General features: G+C 43.3%; 1 protein-coding gene across 2 annotated transcripts in view; it reads right to left on the bottom strand.

The window, feature by feature from the left end:
- CTNND2 (catenin delta 2) overlaps nt 1-17508 on the bottom strand; it is a gene marked incomplete at its 5' end in the record, with an annotated part of 948683 nt that overhangs the window by 28771 nt on the left and 902404 nt on the right. The gene's annotated exons all lie outside the window — the stretch shown is intronic.

The following is a 17508-nucleotide window of genomic DNA, read 5'->3' as shown; positions in this document are numbered from 1 at the left end:
CTGCTGTGAGGTGTGACGTGTGTCCACTGGACTGATGGGCTGGTTTCTGGAGGGGGTCACTTTGTGGGAACATTACTGAGCATGGAACACTGATGACCAGGGTCGCTGCTCTGGAGCGGGAACAGGGTGCTGTGCATGCCAACAGGAGGTGTGCAGGGCATGTGGCTGTGATGGAATGAAACGAGCCAGGTGGGAGTGTTCCCAGACCTTCTCCTTGACCACCAAAGAGCATCCTGTCACCGCCAGCAGAGCATAGGGCAGTGGGCCCCGCCCCTAGCGCTGGATCAGAGAAGGGATGGAGAAGGACACTGCCAGCTGGACCAGGAGGGAAAAGAGATTAGGGAGAGAACTTGTTCAATCTGTGTAACAAAGAGTTTAGGGCATATGACCCAGCAATCCCACTACTGGGCATATACCCTGAGAAAACCATAATTCAAAAAGAGTCATGTACCACAATGTTCAGTGCAGCTCTATTTACAATAGCCTGGAGATGGAAACAACCTAAGTGTCCATCATCGGATGAATGGATAAAGAAGATGTGGCACATATATACAATGGAATATTACTCAGCCATAAAAAAATGAAACTGAGCTATTTGTAATGAGGTGGATAGACCTAGAGTCTGTCATACAGAGTGAAGTAAGTCAGAAAGAGAAAAACAAATACCATATGCTAACACATATATATGGAATTTAAGAAAAAAAAATGTCATGAAGAACCTAGGGGTAAAACAGGAATAAAGACACAGACCTACTTGAGAATGGACTTGAGGATATGCGGAGGGGGAAGGGTAAGCTGTGACAAAGCGAGAGAGAGGCATGGACATATATACACTACCAAACTTAAGGTAGATAGCTAGTGGGAAGCAGCCGCATAGCATAGGGAGATCAGATCGGTGTTTTGTGACATCCTGGAGGGGTAGGATAGGGAGGGTAGGAGGGAGGGAGACGCAAGAGGGAAGGGATATGAGAACAGATGTATATGTATAACTGATTCACTTTGTTATAAAGCAGAAACTAACACACACACAGACACACACACACACACAAAGAGTTTAGGGCGAAAGTGCAGAGGAAGAGTGAATACCTCAAGGGCTGTTTGGAGAATCTGCTGATGAGGGAGGCTAGAGAAAAGGGGTTAAATACCAAAGCTTCATCAACGTGCTTCAGGAGATGAGATTAAAAGGGCATGGTTGGATATATGTATACGTATAACTGATTTACCCTGCTGTACAGCAGAAACTAATGCAACATTTTAAATCAACTATACACCAATAAAATTTTTTTAAAAAACAAACAAACAGGGCATGGGATTTCACGTTACTTATGTTGTGATCTCTGACCTCTCGAAAAGGCGCCCTTCAGTGACTAGACAACGGTGGGGTGGAAAGTGACAAAGTTAGTGAATATCTACAGCTGTGATGGATAAGTTAAACAAACGGGGAGGTTCCCATTTGCAGTTCTGTTTTCAAAGTGAGTTTTGGAAGTTTTATCTTCTATACTTAGAATTTAGATGTAACAAATCTTTTCTAGTGATAAGTGACATCTCTGACTTGGACAAAAGCTTCAGAAAATAATTAATGTTGAAAATGGAGAATAGTTGTTCTTTCCACTGAGAATATTAATTGGCCCCTGAAATAGATACTAGTACACTGTTATGCCAGTATATGTTTTTTCTCTCTTTGAAAACAGCTCTGGAGCTTCCTTAATTTGATAAGATTTATCTGGCATCTAAACAAGGATTTCTCAGGAGGCATACAGAGACTCTTTAGTTCTGAAGTAACAAATATAAACTTTTTGTGTTCGCTGTCCTTGAAGTCTCTCGGCCCATAGAGCTTGTCAATTCTAATTTGCTATGATGACTTGAGATATAAAGAAAGTGTGGTGAAAATCCTTGGGGCTTAAAGCAAACCAAGTTCATCCACTCATTCAAACTAGAACACTTAACAGCTTGTACTTCAATCACTTCGTCAGGAAACTATTTTTCAAATGAAAGTTAAAACCTGAGTTGTTGCCATCCGCTGAAAAAGGTAACCAGCTGAGATACTGCTCACTTAAGAAAACTTGATTGCTCAAAATTGTGCCAGTTTTCCAGTCATTTTTTAAGTGGAATAAACCTATTGATGTAATCACATGAAGACAAAGAAAAGATTCCAAATTAGCGGTAGTTATACAAACATCCTCCTTACCTCAGTAAAAGGTATTATAGAGAAAAACATGGAAATAGAATATTCAGAGTCTGTGTGATTGAAGACCAAGACAGATTTTGCCTGTCGATGAAACCACAGCTCCTCTTGGCTATAATAAAACAAGCTTCCATCTATTTTTAAGGTAAACTGTTTGTTAAAAGATTCATTAAAACTAATTCCATCAACAATTCCAAAAGCTATTAGAGTTAAATATTTAAACTAAATCTTAAGGGCCAAAAGGAAGTATTTGCAGAAGTAAATATCACCTGACATACCCGGTTACTTTCATTAGTTTGTTTCAGCTCTGGTGCTTCTTTAAATTTAATTAAATTGATTTGGCTACTTAAAAGTATAGGATACATAAGGATAATTTAATTAAATTGATTTGGCTACTTAAAGGTATAGGATACATAAGGATAAGAGTCTTCTGCAGTATGTACCATCTTTTAAAAGCAAATACTGAGTAAATCCATTTTAGGAATTCAATTTATTACCATTGAACTAATTCTAAAGAAACAATATTACTGAGAAGATTTGACAAGTTGGAAAGAAATTGATATAATTTGGTCGAAGAAAGTATATCATGGTTAACTACCCATAGTTAACTGGTGCCAAACAGAATGCAGAAAACCACCTGGCAAATTGAAATAAGACCGTTTCAGGCCTTTTGTTTCCCTGCTATCACTTTGGAGGCCTTAAAACAAAGATCTGATGTGGATGATCTTTAACAATGGCCTTTGTGTTCCAGCTAGTGCTGCAAAGTTACTTGGTGTGAAACTGTACAAAGTCCCATCTTCAAGTTGACAAATCCAAATGTCTGGCTTCTAGCAGCAAAGTCATTCTGACATTTGAAAAGTCAGGTATTTTGCATCTATACTCATCAGTGGCCAACAAGTTCAAAGATCACCCTGGGTCCCAACCTCAATGCCTGCACATTCCGCTCTGCTTCAGAATGCCTTAAACCATGGAAATGGAAGCGGAGTCACGGAATGAGCCCTCTGTTGATCTTAAACTCTGGGGTAGCTACGTGGTTGGATTTGTTTAATAAACATTAATAAGTACCTGTGCTGGGTACTGGGGCGAGAACAGAGACAGAGGTAGGCATGGCTCCTGAGGGGAAGATAGAGGGGAGATGGACGTTTAAAATAGGATTATATCACATTGCATTTCTGAAAGAGCCAGGAAGAAAAAGGCACAGGTTATTGTGAGGGAACTTTACTAGCCTTGGAGAGTTGGAGAGGGAGGTTACCTTGAGGAAGAGACAAACTGAGATTGAAAGAGCCAGGCTTGGTGGGAGAGGAGGGAAGGCATTCTTGGCTGAGGAATGAATCTTCGCCCATGCAGTGCAAAGGCACTGAGGCCTTTGGTGAGCTTGGAGAGAAGGGTAGGAAAGTGAGAGAAACTGGAAGCCACTGAGAAGTTTTAATCAGGAGACTGACTGGGTCAGGTTTGGATTTATAAAAGTGTATTCTGAATTTTTAAGGGAAAAGAGACTGAAGATGGTGAAGGAGATTCCACGACACCAAGCAGGCAGCAATCTCATCAGGCCTAGGGACAGATGATGTGAAAATAAGGATGGGAGAGGTAGCTGGATTTGAGAGATATTCAGAGTATAGAATCAGCAGGGCTTGGTGCCAAATGTAGCGGGATAAGGAAAAAGGAGGTATTAAATAACTCCTGGAATTCTGGAAAGAAAAACCAGGTGGGTTAGGTGCTCTTTATAGAGATGGGCAACAATGGAGGAAGAATAGATTTGGGGAAGTTATTGAGAGGTACGTGTTAGATGTGTGGAAGGTTAGAGCCTGTGAGCTAGTTCAGTGGAGATGTCACTGGGTTGTTGTGTATGTGTAAGCTTAGAGTTCAGGAGTGAGGAACACACAGAGAAATAAATGTGGATGCCATTGGCCTTCAAATGTATTTAAAAACCATGGGCCAGGGGCTTTCTCACTGGCACAGTGGTTAAGAATCTGCCTGCCAATGCAAGGGACACAAGTTCGAGCCCTGGTCCAGGAAGATCCCACATGCCATGGAGCAACTAAGCCCGTGTTCCACCACTACTGAGCCTGCGCTCTAGAGCCTGTGAGCCACAACTACTGAGCCCACATGCCACAACTACTGAAGCCCATGCACCTAGAGCCTGTGCTCTGCAACAAGAGAAGTCACGGCAATGAGAGGCCCACACACCACAACGAAGAGTAGTCCCTGCTCGCCGCAATTAAAGAAAGCCCACGCGGCAACGAAGACCCAACACGGCCAAAAATAAATAAATAAATTTATTAAAACAAACAAAAAAACAACCATGGGCCAGATGAGGTCATCTCCACTAGGCGGTATAGGATGAAAAGCAAAGATGCCTCAGGGAAGACCAGGAGTCTGCAAAAAAAGACTGAGATGGAGGCTTGCAAGTTCAGAGAATACCCAAGGGAGAGCGGCAGTGGAGAAGCCTGGGAGGAGATCGTGCAAGGGAGGAGGATATGGCCAGACCTGCTACAAATCCATTTACTTTTCTTCCTAGACACACACCTGGACCACATGTCCCAGCCTGCCTTGCAGTTTGTATGTGATGGAGATCCAGCTAAATAATGCATCCCCCCCCAAAGATATCCATGTCCTAGTTACCTAGAACCTGTGATAGGCTACCTTACATAACAAAGGGACTCTGCAGGTGTGATTAAGTTAAAGATGTTGAAAGAGGGAGATTACTCCGAATTATCTGAGTGGGTCCAATGCAATCACAAGGGTCCTTAAAGAGAGATGCAAGAGGGTGGCATTTAGAGAAGGTGATGTGACCATAGAAGCAGAGAAAGAAAATCAAAGAAGCTATGCTGATGGCTTAGAAAATGGAGGAAGGGGCCACCAGCCAAGGAGAGTGGCAGCCTCCAGAAGCTGGAAAAGGAAATGGATTCTCTAGACAGCTTCAGGAAGAGGTGCATCCAGGACCAACACTTTCATTTCAGCCCAGTGAAACCCAGTTTGCACTTCTGACCTCGAGAACTGTAAGATCATGAATTTGTGTTTCTTGAAGCCACTCAGTTTGCTGTAATATGCTAATGCAGCAATAGGAAACTAACAGAGAGCAATTAATTTGTTTTAAAGCCATGTTTATTTGGGATGTGTTAGACACAATTGATTAGACTTGTGGACAACTTAAGATAATTGAATACCTGAAACAAGGTATTGCGACAGGATGTGAATATAATTTTCTTCCATTGTCTGTGTTTTGGCTAAGGTCCCAAGGAGTGAATACCAGATGACCCATTGCTCCATATATAACCTCAAAGTAAAGACTTAGATCATCCATTCACAGTTGTGAAAGTGGAGGACAAAATAAGGTTCTGCAGCATTAAGACATGTTCTATCTCCAGATTATATAAGATTAGGCTGAGAATTCACTAGTGGGTGGAGAATGCCAGTGGGGAGGCTTCCTCGGAGGCAGTCAGTGGGCTGGGCATTCCCCATCCTTCCTCTCCTGAAGCCTGGGAAGTGAACTCCTTATTCTGCTTGACCACAGGCTCTCTGGAGTTTGGGGGTTGCAGGGACTGGTGTCTGCAGTACCATTATCAGGGTGATGCACAGACTCAGTGCCAGAGGTGGACCGACCATGGAGCTTAAGAAGCTTAGGTCTCAGGCCTGTCCACTGCATGACCCCCCTCCAAGGCCTGTAGGAAATTTTATATTAAAGTATATTCTTCTTAAACAGGATTACCCAAACTACCTAACCTACAGGGCGCAAAATCTATATCCACTCTGGTCTATGTGCAGTGGAGTAGCAGAAGCCTGAGGTGGATGGAGAGTTCAGAGCAATTAACTGGAGGTGACCAGGTCCAGTCCAGGAGTCCTCAGTTGGAGGCTGGTACCAGTGAGCAAACTACACTACTGCCCCCATGAGACAAGGAGCCAGCACGTGGGCATCTGTCATAGGCGGGATACCAATGCCAGGCTACAACCGCATGGGCAGGGCTCTCTCTCTCCTCTGCTAATCCCCCTTCCCTGCCAGAGCCTGATGAGGTTGGGGGGGGTGGCACTGGGACATAGGAAGGAACAGCTTCTGAGAGGGCAGGGGGACAGATGGAGGTAGGAAGAGAGAAGAAATTGATCATGTTCTTTCTCCCCAGTCTAATGAAGGCTCTCTTAGACGTAGTTCATCCCATCTACTGGGATCCACTGAAAAGGTGGGGTGAGTTTGAATGAACTGCCCAAAGTAAATAACAAGAATGGTGGTAGATTTACATTAAACTTAGTGAGGTTTTTTTTCTGATTTGAAAAGAGATACACACCCCAATGTTCACAGTGCCACCGTTTACAGTAGCCAAGACATGGAAGCAACCTAAAGGATAGATGATAGATCTGACCTCTCCCATCAACAGGTGAATGGATAAAGAAGATGTGGTGCATATATACAATGGAATATTACCCAGCCATAAAAAAGAATGAAATAATGCCATTTGCAGCAACATGGCTGGACTTAGAGATGATCATACTAAGTGAAGTAAGTCAGACAAAGACAAATATCATTTGATATCACTTATATGTAGAATTTAAATACATGAGGCAAATGAACTTATTTACAAAACAGAAATAGGCTCATAGACATGGAAAACAAACTATGGTTACCAAAGGGGAAAGGGGGAGTGTATAAATTAGGAGTTTGGGATTAACAGATACACACTCATATATATAAAGGAGACAAACAACAAGGTAAGGTCCTACTGTAGAGCATAGGGAACTACATTTAATATCTTGTAATAACCTATATGGAAAAGAATCTGAACAAGAATATACATACACGTACATATATATGTACGTATGTGTATGTATACATACATATATATATATATATATATATATATATATATATAACTGTATATATATGTATAAGTGAATCACCCTGCTGTACACCTGAAACTAACACGACATTGTAAATCAATCATACTTCCAAGAAAAAAAAATGCTTAGTGAGTTTTCTAGCTCCTGATTCTATCTCTTTCCTCTGCCTTTTGTCTCTGGGGTATTTTCGGAGGTTCTGATTTAAAATGTTACAGTAAAGCCACCTGGCAGAGCAGAGGCAGGAGGGAAACATTCAGCTTGGACACCGCTCATGAGGATTTTCCCCAACTTGGAGGTCCAGTCCCACAACAGCTCTAACTACTCACTTCTTATTTAGAAACTGCCATGTGCATCGATTTCCACTTTTGCACAATTGATTTTTACTTTTGTTCCCATTTGTGCCTTTGTTTTTGGACAGATATCATATGATTAGTGTCTGTGAATTGTCTCAGAGAGGTTAGGGGACCTCATGAAGGAGGACCTTATTTGTCGATACAAAAATCAACACGCGAATGTGTGTCATAGCTGAGTTTAACCTCAGGCTTTTTGTTTCCTACCCCAGCTTGACACGCAGTGATTTAGAAAAGAAAGAACTCAAGGAGCTACAATTTTGAGTCTTGAGGACACTGCACTCAGGTTGTTTAAGAGTCTGGCCAAAAGTCTTCACATCCTTCCGGTCATCTCTTTGTAAAGAATTTTCCAGAACAGTAGAAAGATTAATAAATTCCTGGTAGGCAATTTCCTTGCTAAAATGACAGCTGTACATTCAGTCATTTAATTCATTTCTATAGAGGATTTACCACCTTTCTATCACCATCTTAGATACTCCCCAAGTAAAAATCTCTTAATTTTCAAAATGGCAACATGCTAAAGCGAGTACAAAATTATTTCTTGCTCTTCTTGCTGCAAAGCTTAAAGATCAAAATTTTGAATTTTGATCATGTTGTGTTTTTTTCCTTGACAGTATTTGAAAATATCTTTCTAGTTCTCACTGCAATCCAGTATTGCTTTTTAAATATCCAGCAGGTGAGGGTGATGAGGGATGTGAAGCATGAAATGTGACTTCAGTTCACAGGGATCAGGACCACTGGCTCATCTAGGTATAGAGGTCAGTCTCCTGGGAGCAGCGAAAGACAACACGGAGCGCTGTGTCCACTCTCTCATCCACTGTAGTTTGGACGTTTGAGGAAATCTGCAGGCAACCCCCTCCCTATCCATAATTACTTATTGATTTCTTGTTTTGTGAGTGCAGTAGTGGCAAGGGCCAATGAAATGAATCCCATGGCAGTAAGAAAAGAGAGTCCTGCGCGATTCAGGCCGTGAAGGGCATGACTCCACTCCCATCAAAGCTCATTACTCACTGGCTGAATGGTACCCACAGCCTGAGAGTCTATCTTTAAAGATTAGTTTTTTTTTTTTTTTTTTTTTTTTTTTTGCGGTATGCGGGCCTCTCACTGTTGTGGCCTCTCCCGTTGCGGAGCACAGGCTCCGGACGCGCAGGCCCAGCGGCCATGGCTCACGGGCCCAGCCGCTCCGCGGCACATGGGATCCTCCCAGACCGGGGCACGAACCCGTATCCCCTGCATCGGCAGGCGGACTCTCAACCACTGCGCCACCAGGGAGGCCCCTAAAGATTAGTTTTATGCTTTGTTTCTCTCATCCAAATGGCCACAGTGAATACAATATCGCTATCCGTAGAAACATCACCTTTTTCTGTTTCAAGCACAGGTGGTTGGGCATTCTTTGAGACAAGCTCAACGTGCAAGGTTCCAACGTTTCATGTGGTGGGTAGGGGAATAGGGTGCCCTACAGGAACACAACTGTAGAAACACAGGGACACGGCTATTAGTGGAGGTAAAATGAGCCTGGTGATTGTCAACTGGTTGGATTCTGACCTTTGATTTGTCTTTGATTTGATCCCTGCATTTATGAATGAAGGATTTTAATTCGCTCATAGAGTGGTTGAGTAGATGCTGTTCTCTCTGAAGCCCTTTGAGATACTTAGAGCAAAATAATGAGCCTCAGCATTATAAGCGGAACACTGGACAAATTGTCTACTTGACAATAGGGACCACCCTGTCCCTTTTCATGATGACTTTGCAGGGTCTATTTTAAAGACTCAGCATGTTTTCTTGGCGAGCAGCCCATGGAGAAGCAAGACAGCAGAACAGAGGTGGCGCCCCCTCAGTTAACATCACCGTCTTCTGGTTCCCAGTGCTCAGAGGCGTTCTCACCCTGATGCCCTGAGGCTTTCTGCTACTTCTTCACTCCATCTCAGGACACGTCTGTGCCTCAGAGGATGGAGCAGATTCATTGTACCTGGAGCTCCACAACTTCCCGTAGATCCGTCACCCTGAGAAGGGTTCCCATTGTATCACACAGGATGGCCTGGGATGACTCCATGTTGCTATTGTGGCTTTTCTCAGAACCTTCTAGCGTGGTCTGGAGTTCCCAAAGGTCTTTGCTGGGGCAGAGGGGCCTCACCCGCTGAGTCCCAGTGAGATCCAGAGACCAGTGCTTTTCTGAAGGTGCAGCTGGGAGGTGGGGAAGGACAAAAAGCTGCTGTGCTGGGCTGGCATGGTCACCCTGGGACTCTAGGAACATGTCCTACATAAGGCAGATTGTCATGGAGTTGGCAGGGGACCTCCTGGCTGGCACCTTGACCTAGGGGCCGACCACGACCAGGTAGGAATTAACCACCATCCAGTGCAACATTCAGGCCTGCTGGCTGTAATTCTTTAATAAGAGGTTACTTTGCCCCAACATGAGAGCAAATGTGAAGATCTTGTTTGCATTTCTGATAATTAAACATTAACATAGAACTATTTAACTAGAATTGAAAGAAGATTTTCATTCAAAGCCTAAGAATCATATGCTAAATCTTGTTCAAGTCTGAGTTCAAGTGATAAACAAGCTTACATTTTAAGTGACTGCTATGTAAATAACATTTGAAAGCAAAATAGTCCATGCCAATTTTAAAACCAAAGCCTGTTAATGGAATTTGTGTTTAGGAAGTCCCACTATATTGGTCTTGGACCTAACGTCTCACGAAGACCAGCAGTGATCTGTACTGGCTGGGAATGAGATAAACGTCAATTTTTCTTGTCATTAAGCTGATGGCTGCATTGGCAACCTTCACGGACACTGGTAGCCAGGAGGGAAATTTGGAAGTTCACAGAAACAGAGAAATCAAAGTAAGTATGAACTGCAATTTTTTAAAATAAATTTATTTTTTTAAAATTTATTTTTGGCTGCGTTGAGTCCTCATTGTGGTGTGCAGGTTTCTCATTGTGGTGGCTCCTCTTGTTGTGGACCACAGGCTCTAGGTGTGAGGGCTTCATTAGTTGTGGCATGTGGGCTCAGCAGTTGTGACTCGTGGGCTCTAGAGCACAGGCTCAGTAGTTGTGGTGCATGGGCTTATTTGCTCCGCGGCATATGGGATCTTCCTGGACCAGGGCTCGAACCCGTGTCCCCTGCATTGGCAGGAGGATTATTAAGCACTGTGCCACCAGGGAAGTCCCTAAACTGCAATTTTTAAAAAAGTTAAACCATCTACATTATTTTTGCAAAAGATGTAGACATGCTTCATTTAACTTATTTCATTTACTTCATCCTTGTTTTTGAGCACATAGTCACACAGTCTTTTTCAGGGAGCATTTGTTCATTTTGTATAATATATATTTAAGGTATCCATTCAGAATTCCGTTCATTAGGAGTTGACATTAATTATGCTACAGTTCTGGGCGAGTCTCACTGCAATTTCTATGAAGAAATGACTTGTAATGTAAGTTTGTAATACACATCCTCCCCAAATTAATATCTGAACCAAGGAGGAAAATTGTTTTTTCTATAAAAGTACAAATAAATCTTATCTAGTTATTAAATATTATAGCACCATTATGTTGCACAATTTTTAGCTCTAAGTTCATGCTCTTTATGATGCTTAAAAGTCATTCTTTAAAAGTTTGAATTGAAAATTTATTTCTTTTTATTGAAGTATTGTTGATTTACAATGTTGTGTTCATTTCCGGTGTACAACAAAGTGATTCAGTTATCATTCATCTAAATTAATTTGCTTTACAATTATTTCAGATGGAATGATCTTAATTCAAATGTGGTGAAGAGGTTGGAAAAGTGATTTTCACGGGAGGTGATATTAAAAAAAATATTCAGGAGGCAGGTAGGGTGGAAGGTGGGGTACAGATGTTTGGAAATGCTCCACAGGGTGGGAGAGAAGGAGGGAGAGGGAACTGGAAGCACAGAAGTTAGGTACAGCTGGTGGCTGAGTGCAGGCAGAGACAGAGATTAAATGGAGAGCTAGGCTGCGGCTGCACCTGAAAGGTCTCACGGGCTGCGGTAAGATGTCTGGATTTCTTCCTGTGGGCAGTGGGAGCCACTGAGAGGTGCAGTAGTAATTTAATCAGATGTGCTTTTTAGGAAGTTCACCCCGGCTGCCCTCTGGAGAACCGACAGGAGTGGAGGAAGCCAGAAGGCGCAGAGACCAGTTAGGATGGGGGTTGATAATCCAGAAGATGGAAGCAGCTTTTCATGGCCATGACCGTGGAGAGAGATGGATGGAGACAGAAGATTGGGGTTTTCTGGTGGGTTTGACGCAGATGTGTGAAGGAGAGGAAAGAGCCAGTGGTGGTTCCTGGGTCCTGGCTAGGGTGACAGGTGGAGGGCTGTGATCAGAGAACGCAGGGAGAGGAGCCAGATCCAGGAACAGTGTGTTCATGTGAGGTGCTGCAGGAATCTGAGTAGGTCATCTAGCAGATGGCTAGATATATGGAGAGGCCGGGCCTGGAGAAAGAGATGCAGGAGACCACTACACGTGGCTGGTAACTGAACCCAAGGAAGGGCTCCAGACACCCAGCAAGAGGCCCTGTGTGAGATGAGAAAGATCTAAACACAGAGCCCTGAGTGACACCAACATTTAGGGAATGAACAAGAAGACGAGCCCATAAAGGATGGAGGAGGGACAACCAGAGAGCCTGAGGCAACTCAGGGGACAACGGTGTCATGGGGAGTCGGGAGACTTTCTGCGAGTGATGCTGTTTATCACATTTTCAAACTATCAACGTACAGGGTCACGGCAGGGCCTCTTATCGGAGGGACACGGCATGCTGTTTCCTAAGCCAGGGCCTGACCTCACCCCTTCTCATTCCAACCCTCTGAACCACCCTCAATCCAACGAGCATGTCTTCAGCATCCTCGACCTGCCATGTACACAAATTCCGCACTAAAATGGAATAAAGGCTTTCCAGCTACCTCTAAAACCCTGACAACTTTCATTGTCACTACTGGGCTTCCTACAAAATCCTATGTGTGTAGTTTGGTTTACCTACACCCCACCATGCAAGAGTCTTTGCTTTGGGGCTGTGCAGACATTGCCAGTATCGTTGGCTGGCACAGCTGCTTAGGAGAAAGACTGTGGGAAGGGGGCACTGGATTAGGCATCGAGGGGCTGGAAAGAGGGAAGACGAACAAAGAAAGAGAATCATGAAAGTGTAGGTGAAGGTGAACAACGATGACAGTGATGAAATGAAATACTAGGATCCAAATGTCCAGCTGCCTGTGGACAGGATGGCAAAGAGCATCTGTCAGCCAAACGGCATGAAAACTGTTCTAGGATTCACAGCAGTTAACTCCCACTGGTATGTGACTCTCCAGCTGACCAAGCTCTTAAATGACCGCTGTCCCCTTTGAGGTCATCAGCGATGTGGCCAGGCAGGTGTATGGCGTTTACCTCACGGATGAGGAAAGCAAGGGATGGGAATGGGACTGATGGGGAGATGCCTGCAGTCTCCATGAAATGATGTGAAGGTTCTCGGATGCAAGGGTTGAGGAAAGTTCCAGGCTCTGACACATAAAGCAGAAGGAAGGCAGCACAGAGGTCCATTTTAGACCATTTTTAGAGGTTATTTACTTTTCTGGAGACTCTATGTCAGGAACCTGCCCACCAGGTTCAGATAGCTGGATACAAAACAACACCAGCGCATCTCTGATACCCGACTGAGGCCCGGTGAGTCGTCCCTGTCCCTCTGAGGAGTGGGCCACAGGACTGCCCAAAGTCAGCTGCTGCACTGATGGGCAGAGAGGCTCACGTAACTTGCCCAAGGTCATGCTTCTAGTAAGTGGCAGGGCTGTGCCTTTAACCTCTGGCTGTTTGATTCTAAGTCCTGTGCTCTTTGTACTTCACCAGCTAGGACAATGAGCCTCCCAGGAACTACTACACTCCCAGGTTTCATTAGTTGAAGTTCAGTGCCCAGCACCAGGCAAGTATAGTCTCATTATTCTCTTTCTTCTCCTGCAAATAAACTTGGAAGAATATATTCATTTTGGGGTGCTACATTACAAAAGGGATGCTGACAAACTTGCACGCACGTGGAAAAAAGTGATAGCAATGGTGAAGGTCGTGGAAACGTTGATCTATTACAACTGAGCATGAGTTGTGTGAATGAAAAATATTGCCTGCCATATCAGTAAGCAAAGGATGCTTCAGCCATCAAGCCATCACATTATAGCCGCCCTGACGGTGAGCCCTGAGGGAACTCAGGATGGAGGCAAGATGCCCTCCATCTAGCAGTCAGCCACTGCAGCTACCCTCTGAGGACGTCCAGGATGAGAAAGCACAGGATACTGGCCCCAGACAGCTGAGGTGCAGATCAAAGGAATGATTTCAGTGAGCCCAGACTCTTGCATCTTCCCATACACGGAAAAGCGCTAAATTCCTTAACTTGAGATGTTTGTTTTTCCTTAATTAGCAGTAACCTTTTGATGTTCCGACTACTTGGTCTTTGTTACAGAAACTCCTGTGTATCCTGGCTCCCTCTCTTACCTCTTTGGAGCAGTCTCTCAGAGTGAGCTGAGATGCTGGGTCCCAGGCTTAAGCCCTCAGTTTTGTACACCGAATAAAACATAACTTTTTACTTTTAGGTTGTGCATTTTTTTTCAGTCAACAGTTGTAATAATAATAAATGTTGCTATCCCTACAACTGAGAAGGGATGGCCTTGTACAGAGTTGGTTAACTTCAAAAACAGGAAGGCTATCATAGAGAAAAGAAATTAGACTTTTTAGTATATGGTTGGAAGGCAGTTGTTGCAGATAGGGAGGTTTTTGCTTAATGTAAGAAGTTCTGAAAAATCATGGTCACGCTGAAATGGAATAAAATGACCCATTAGGTAGCGATTACGATGAATATTTAAGATATTTGAACAAAAGCAAATGACTACTGGAGCTGATACTGTCTTTCTTCTTTTAGTAAAATAACCCCTTTCCTCCTGCTACCAAGTTTTAGCAGGTATCACGGCGGCCCACTTTTCCTGTCCTCCCCCACAGCTGGGTACCTGGCCGTGGCCACATGACTGAGTTCTTGCTCCTGGGAGGAGAGCAGGAGTTTGCAGCTTGCTTCAAAGAGCATGACTTGCCCTCACTCGTCCTCTCTCTGGAATGAGAGGGGAAGAGCTAAGCTAGGGAGCTGTGTCCACACAGGCAAGGATGACACCCTAGTACAAGGCAGAGTAACAAGACGGGTCCCAGGGTTACCTGCTGACCCTGGACCGCCTGCCTAACCAGCTACAGTTCCATGAGAGGGAAAGAGACCTGTTTAGCTGGAGCTTCTGTATTTTTGAGTCTCTCTGTTAGAGTGGCTTAGCCTGGATCCTAACCAAAAACGATTTTTTGGAGACGTACATAGGATTAAGGTATTATATAAGGGTTTGTAAGAGATTATTTCTATAATAATTGTACATACACACCCCCAGAAAATTTATCTCCTTCCAAAATGAGTTGTCCCAACAGACCATACCATAGTCAAACATAATCACTCTACTATGTCAGTGACCTCCTTTTTTAAAGTACCAATGTTCAAAACAGTCAAGAACTTTTGATCTCCTGCTTTTCTTTTATCCCTTTATCAAGTCTGTTCCAAGGCTTATCTTCTTTTCCTTTAGAAAACATCCTCTGCAAAAATACAGTACAGATGATAAAGACATTTTAAAGTTCTCTCTGTGGTTATCTAATCTTAAGGATTGGTTTAAAAAAAATACAAAAACGTGATGCATTATTTAGCCTGCCGGTGAAAACATTCTTCTTCAGTTACTTATTTTCCCTTAGGGGAGAAAATCAGAAGTCCAGGACTACCTGAAGTTGAAGATTTGGATAATGCAAATGTTTTGGCTCACAATGTATCAGGAATCCAACATAATTTGGTCAGCACTCCTGGCCAAAAGAATATTCTGATGTATTAAATGGATTTCTAAGTAAACTAAAGTAGCTGAGCTAATGAATTGTGATTCTGGCCTCTGTGCTTGGGTCCTAGGAGGAAATAAGCCAGATGGGCCTTTAATTCTGTCTCATAGATATGCCATTTTTATTTCAATTTCCACCTCTCTACTCATGTTTTTCCTCTTAGACATAACGCCATTTCCTCTTACCTCCTAACTTATGAGCACTCTACAGACTCAAGATTTTGCTCTAAAATTCTCCTGCTCTTAATTTATCCAGTAAGCCTGTGGTACATAACTCTGAATCTAACGTACTTGCCGATCGTTGTTCCGTATTTCATTTTTATCCACAGTAGCTGCTCTACGTGTCATGTTTTCTTTGGAATTCTTCCTTTTCTAAGCCTATACTAGGTGTTTAATAAATAGATTAGAAACATAGATAATTAAAAGACATGGATCAGGCATTTTTTAAATGATATATTAATTGTCAATGAAGAACAAAATGGAAATCTATTGTCCTGCTGATTAACAACAGTTCATAAGGATGAATGAATTTGGTTTTTCTCACCAAAGGACCTTTCAAAAAAGAAAAGCTTCTGTGCATTTTGAGCTTTGCTATTAGCAGCACTTATACTGAACATAAAGTCCTCATTCCATATCATGACTGCATAATATGGAAGCTATTAAGAACATCTCTTGGGACTTCCCTGGTGGTGCAGTGGTCAAGAATCGGCCTGCCAATGGAGGGGACACAGGTTCGAGCCCAGGTCCAGGAAGATCCCACATGCCGCGGAGCAACTAAGCCTGTGTACCATGACTACTGAGCCTGCGCTCTAGAGCCTGTGAGCCACAACTACGGAAGCCCGGGTGTTGCAACTACTGAGCCCACGTGCTGCAACTACTGAAGCCTGTGCACCTAGAGCCCGTGCTCTGCAATGAGAAGCCCCTGCTCACCGCAACTAGAGGAAGCCCACACACAGCAACCCGATGCAACCAAAAAAAAAAAAAAAAAAAAGAAGAACAGCTCTTTCTCAATATTTTAAAATCCTGGGTCAATGAAAAACATCACCATCAGCTTCTTCAGCCCGTCTTTCTTGAGTCTCCTCACATGAACCACACTTTAAATCCTCTTTAGCTCTTGAGTTTTAGCTCCATTAAATTTCTGTCAACACATTCTTTTTTTTTTTTTTCATGGAGAGAGACAATTACACTTTCTGAACCCTACTACCAACACAGAAAAAAACTAAGATGGAAAAGTCATACTACTATTCAACAAATAACTTGTAGAGTCTCTAAAAGCCGTTTCCCTTCAATGCACAGAAGTATGAGAAGGTGCATTTCAGCAAAGAAATGTTCGTGATCCGAGGGAAAGTGGAGTTTATTTGAGGCAGTAATATTTCATTGAACTTCTGGAGCCACCGATTCAGAACGACCAGCTCTTTTCTAATTTATAGCATGTTCTTCATGTCTGGCTGCCTGTTTAGCTGAAGGATCCTGTACTGGGAGAGAATTCATTTGTCTCCTGGAAGAGTCCCGGAAGGAACCACGTAGGGATGCTGGGATGTGCATTTCAAACAGAATGGAACCCAAAACACTTTCGATGAACAGCAAGATACGTAGGAAAGGATATAATTAATCCAGAACACTCCCCTAACCCTTAATTTTGCAATGTTTCAGCCTAAACATACTTCCTCTTAAGGAACAGAAGAATCTTGAAAGAGAAATTTGAAATATATGGGCTAAACTTGAAAGTACAAAGTAATGAATGCTTACGGGAAACAGAAAGACCTTGGGGAAATCTAGAAATAGACTAACTTAGTAGGACCGGTATTAAATATTTACTTTTTCCCACTGGCTTAGAAAGTGACAAATTTTCCCTCTGGCAAGATGGGTCTTGCCCCCTCTAATGTGAGTCTCTTGCTGTGACCCCACCTCCCGATCCCAAGACTGGGAGGCTGGGGACCAAGGTGGCAATGACTTTCAGCTCCCCCTCTTCCTCCATGCAGGCTGCCAGGGGCTGCAAGGAGGTGCTTTGGGCAGCTGTTGATGGAAGCCCTGTTCACGTTTTCTGAAATCCTATGGAGATCGATGCCTAGGCTATTCTCCCTGCCAATCTGTCAGTGGTGTTCTCTGCCCCATTTGTTAACTCAAATCTATCCTGGGATCTCCGATCATTTAAACGACTCACATGTGCTGGTCTGGTAACAACAAAACGACAACTTCTGGGAGATGTTGTTAAAGGCCTCTCTCCCCTCCCAAGCAGAAAA

The sequence above is a fragment of the Mesoplodon mirus genome (assembly GCF_964341445.2).
Source record: "Mesoplodon mirus genome assembly, chromosome: 5".
Classification (NCBI taxonomy): domain Eukaryota; kingdom Metazoa; phylum Chordata; class Mammalia; order Artiodactyla; family Ziphiidae; genus Mesoplodon; species Mesoplodon mirus.
Note: the sequence above shows the minus strand (reverse complement) of the source record. Positions and strands in the feature narration are given on the sequence as shown.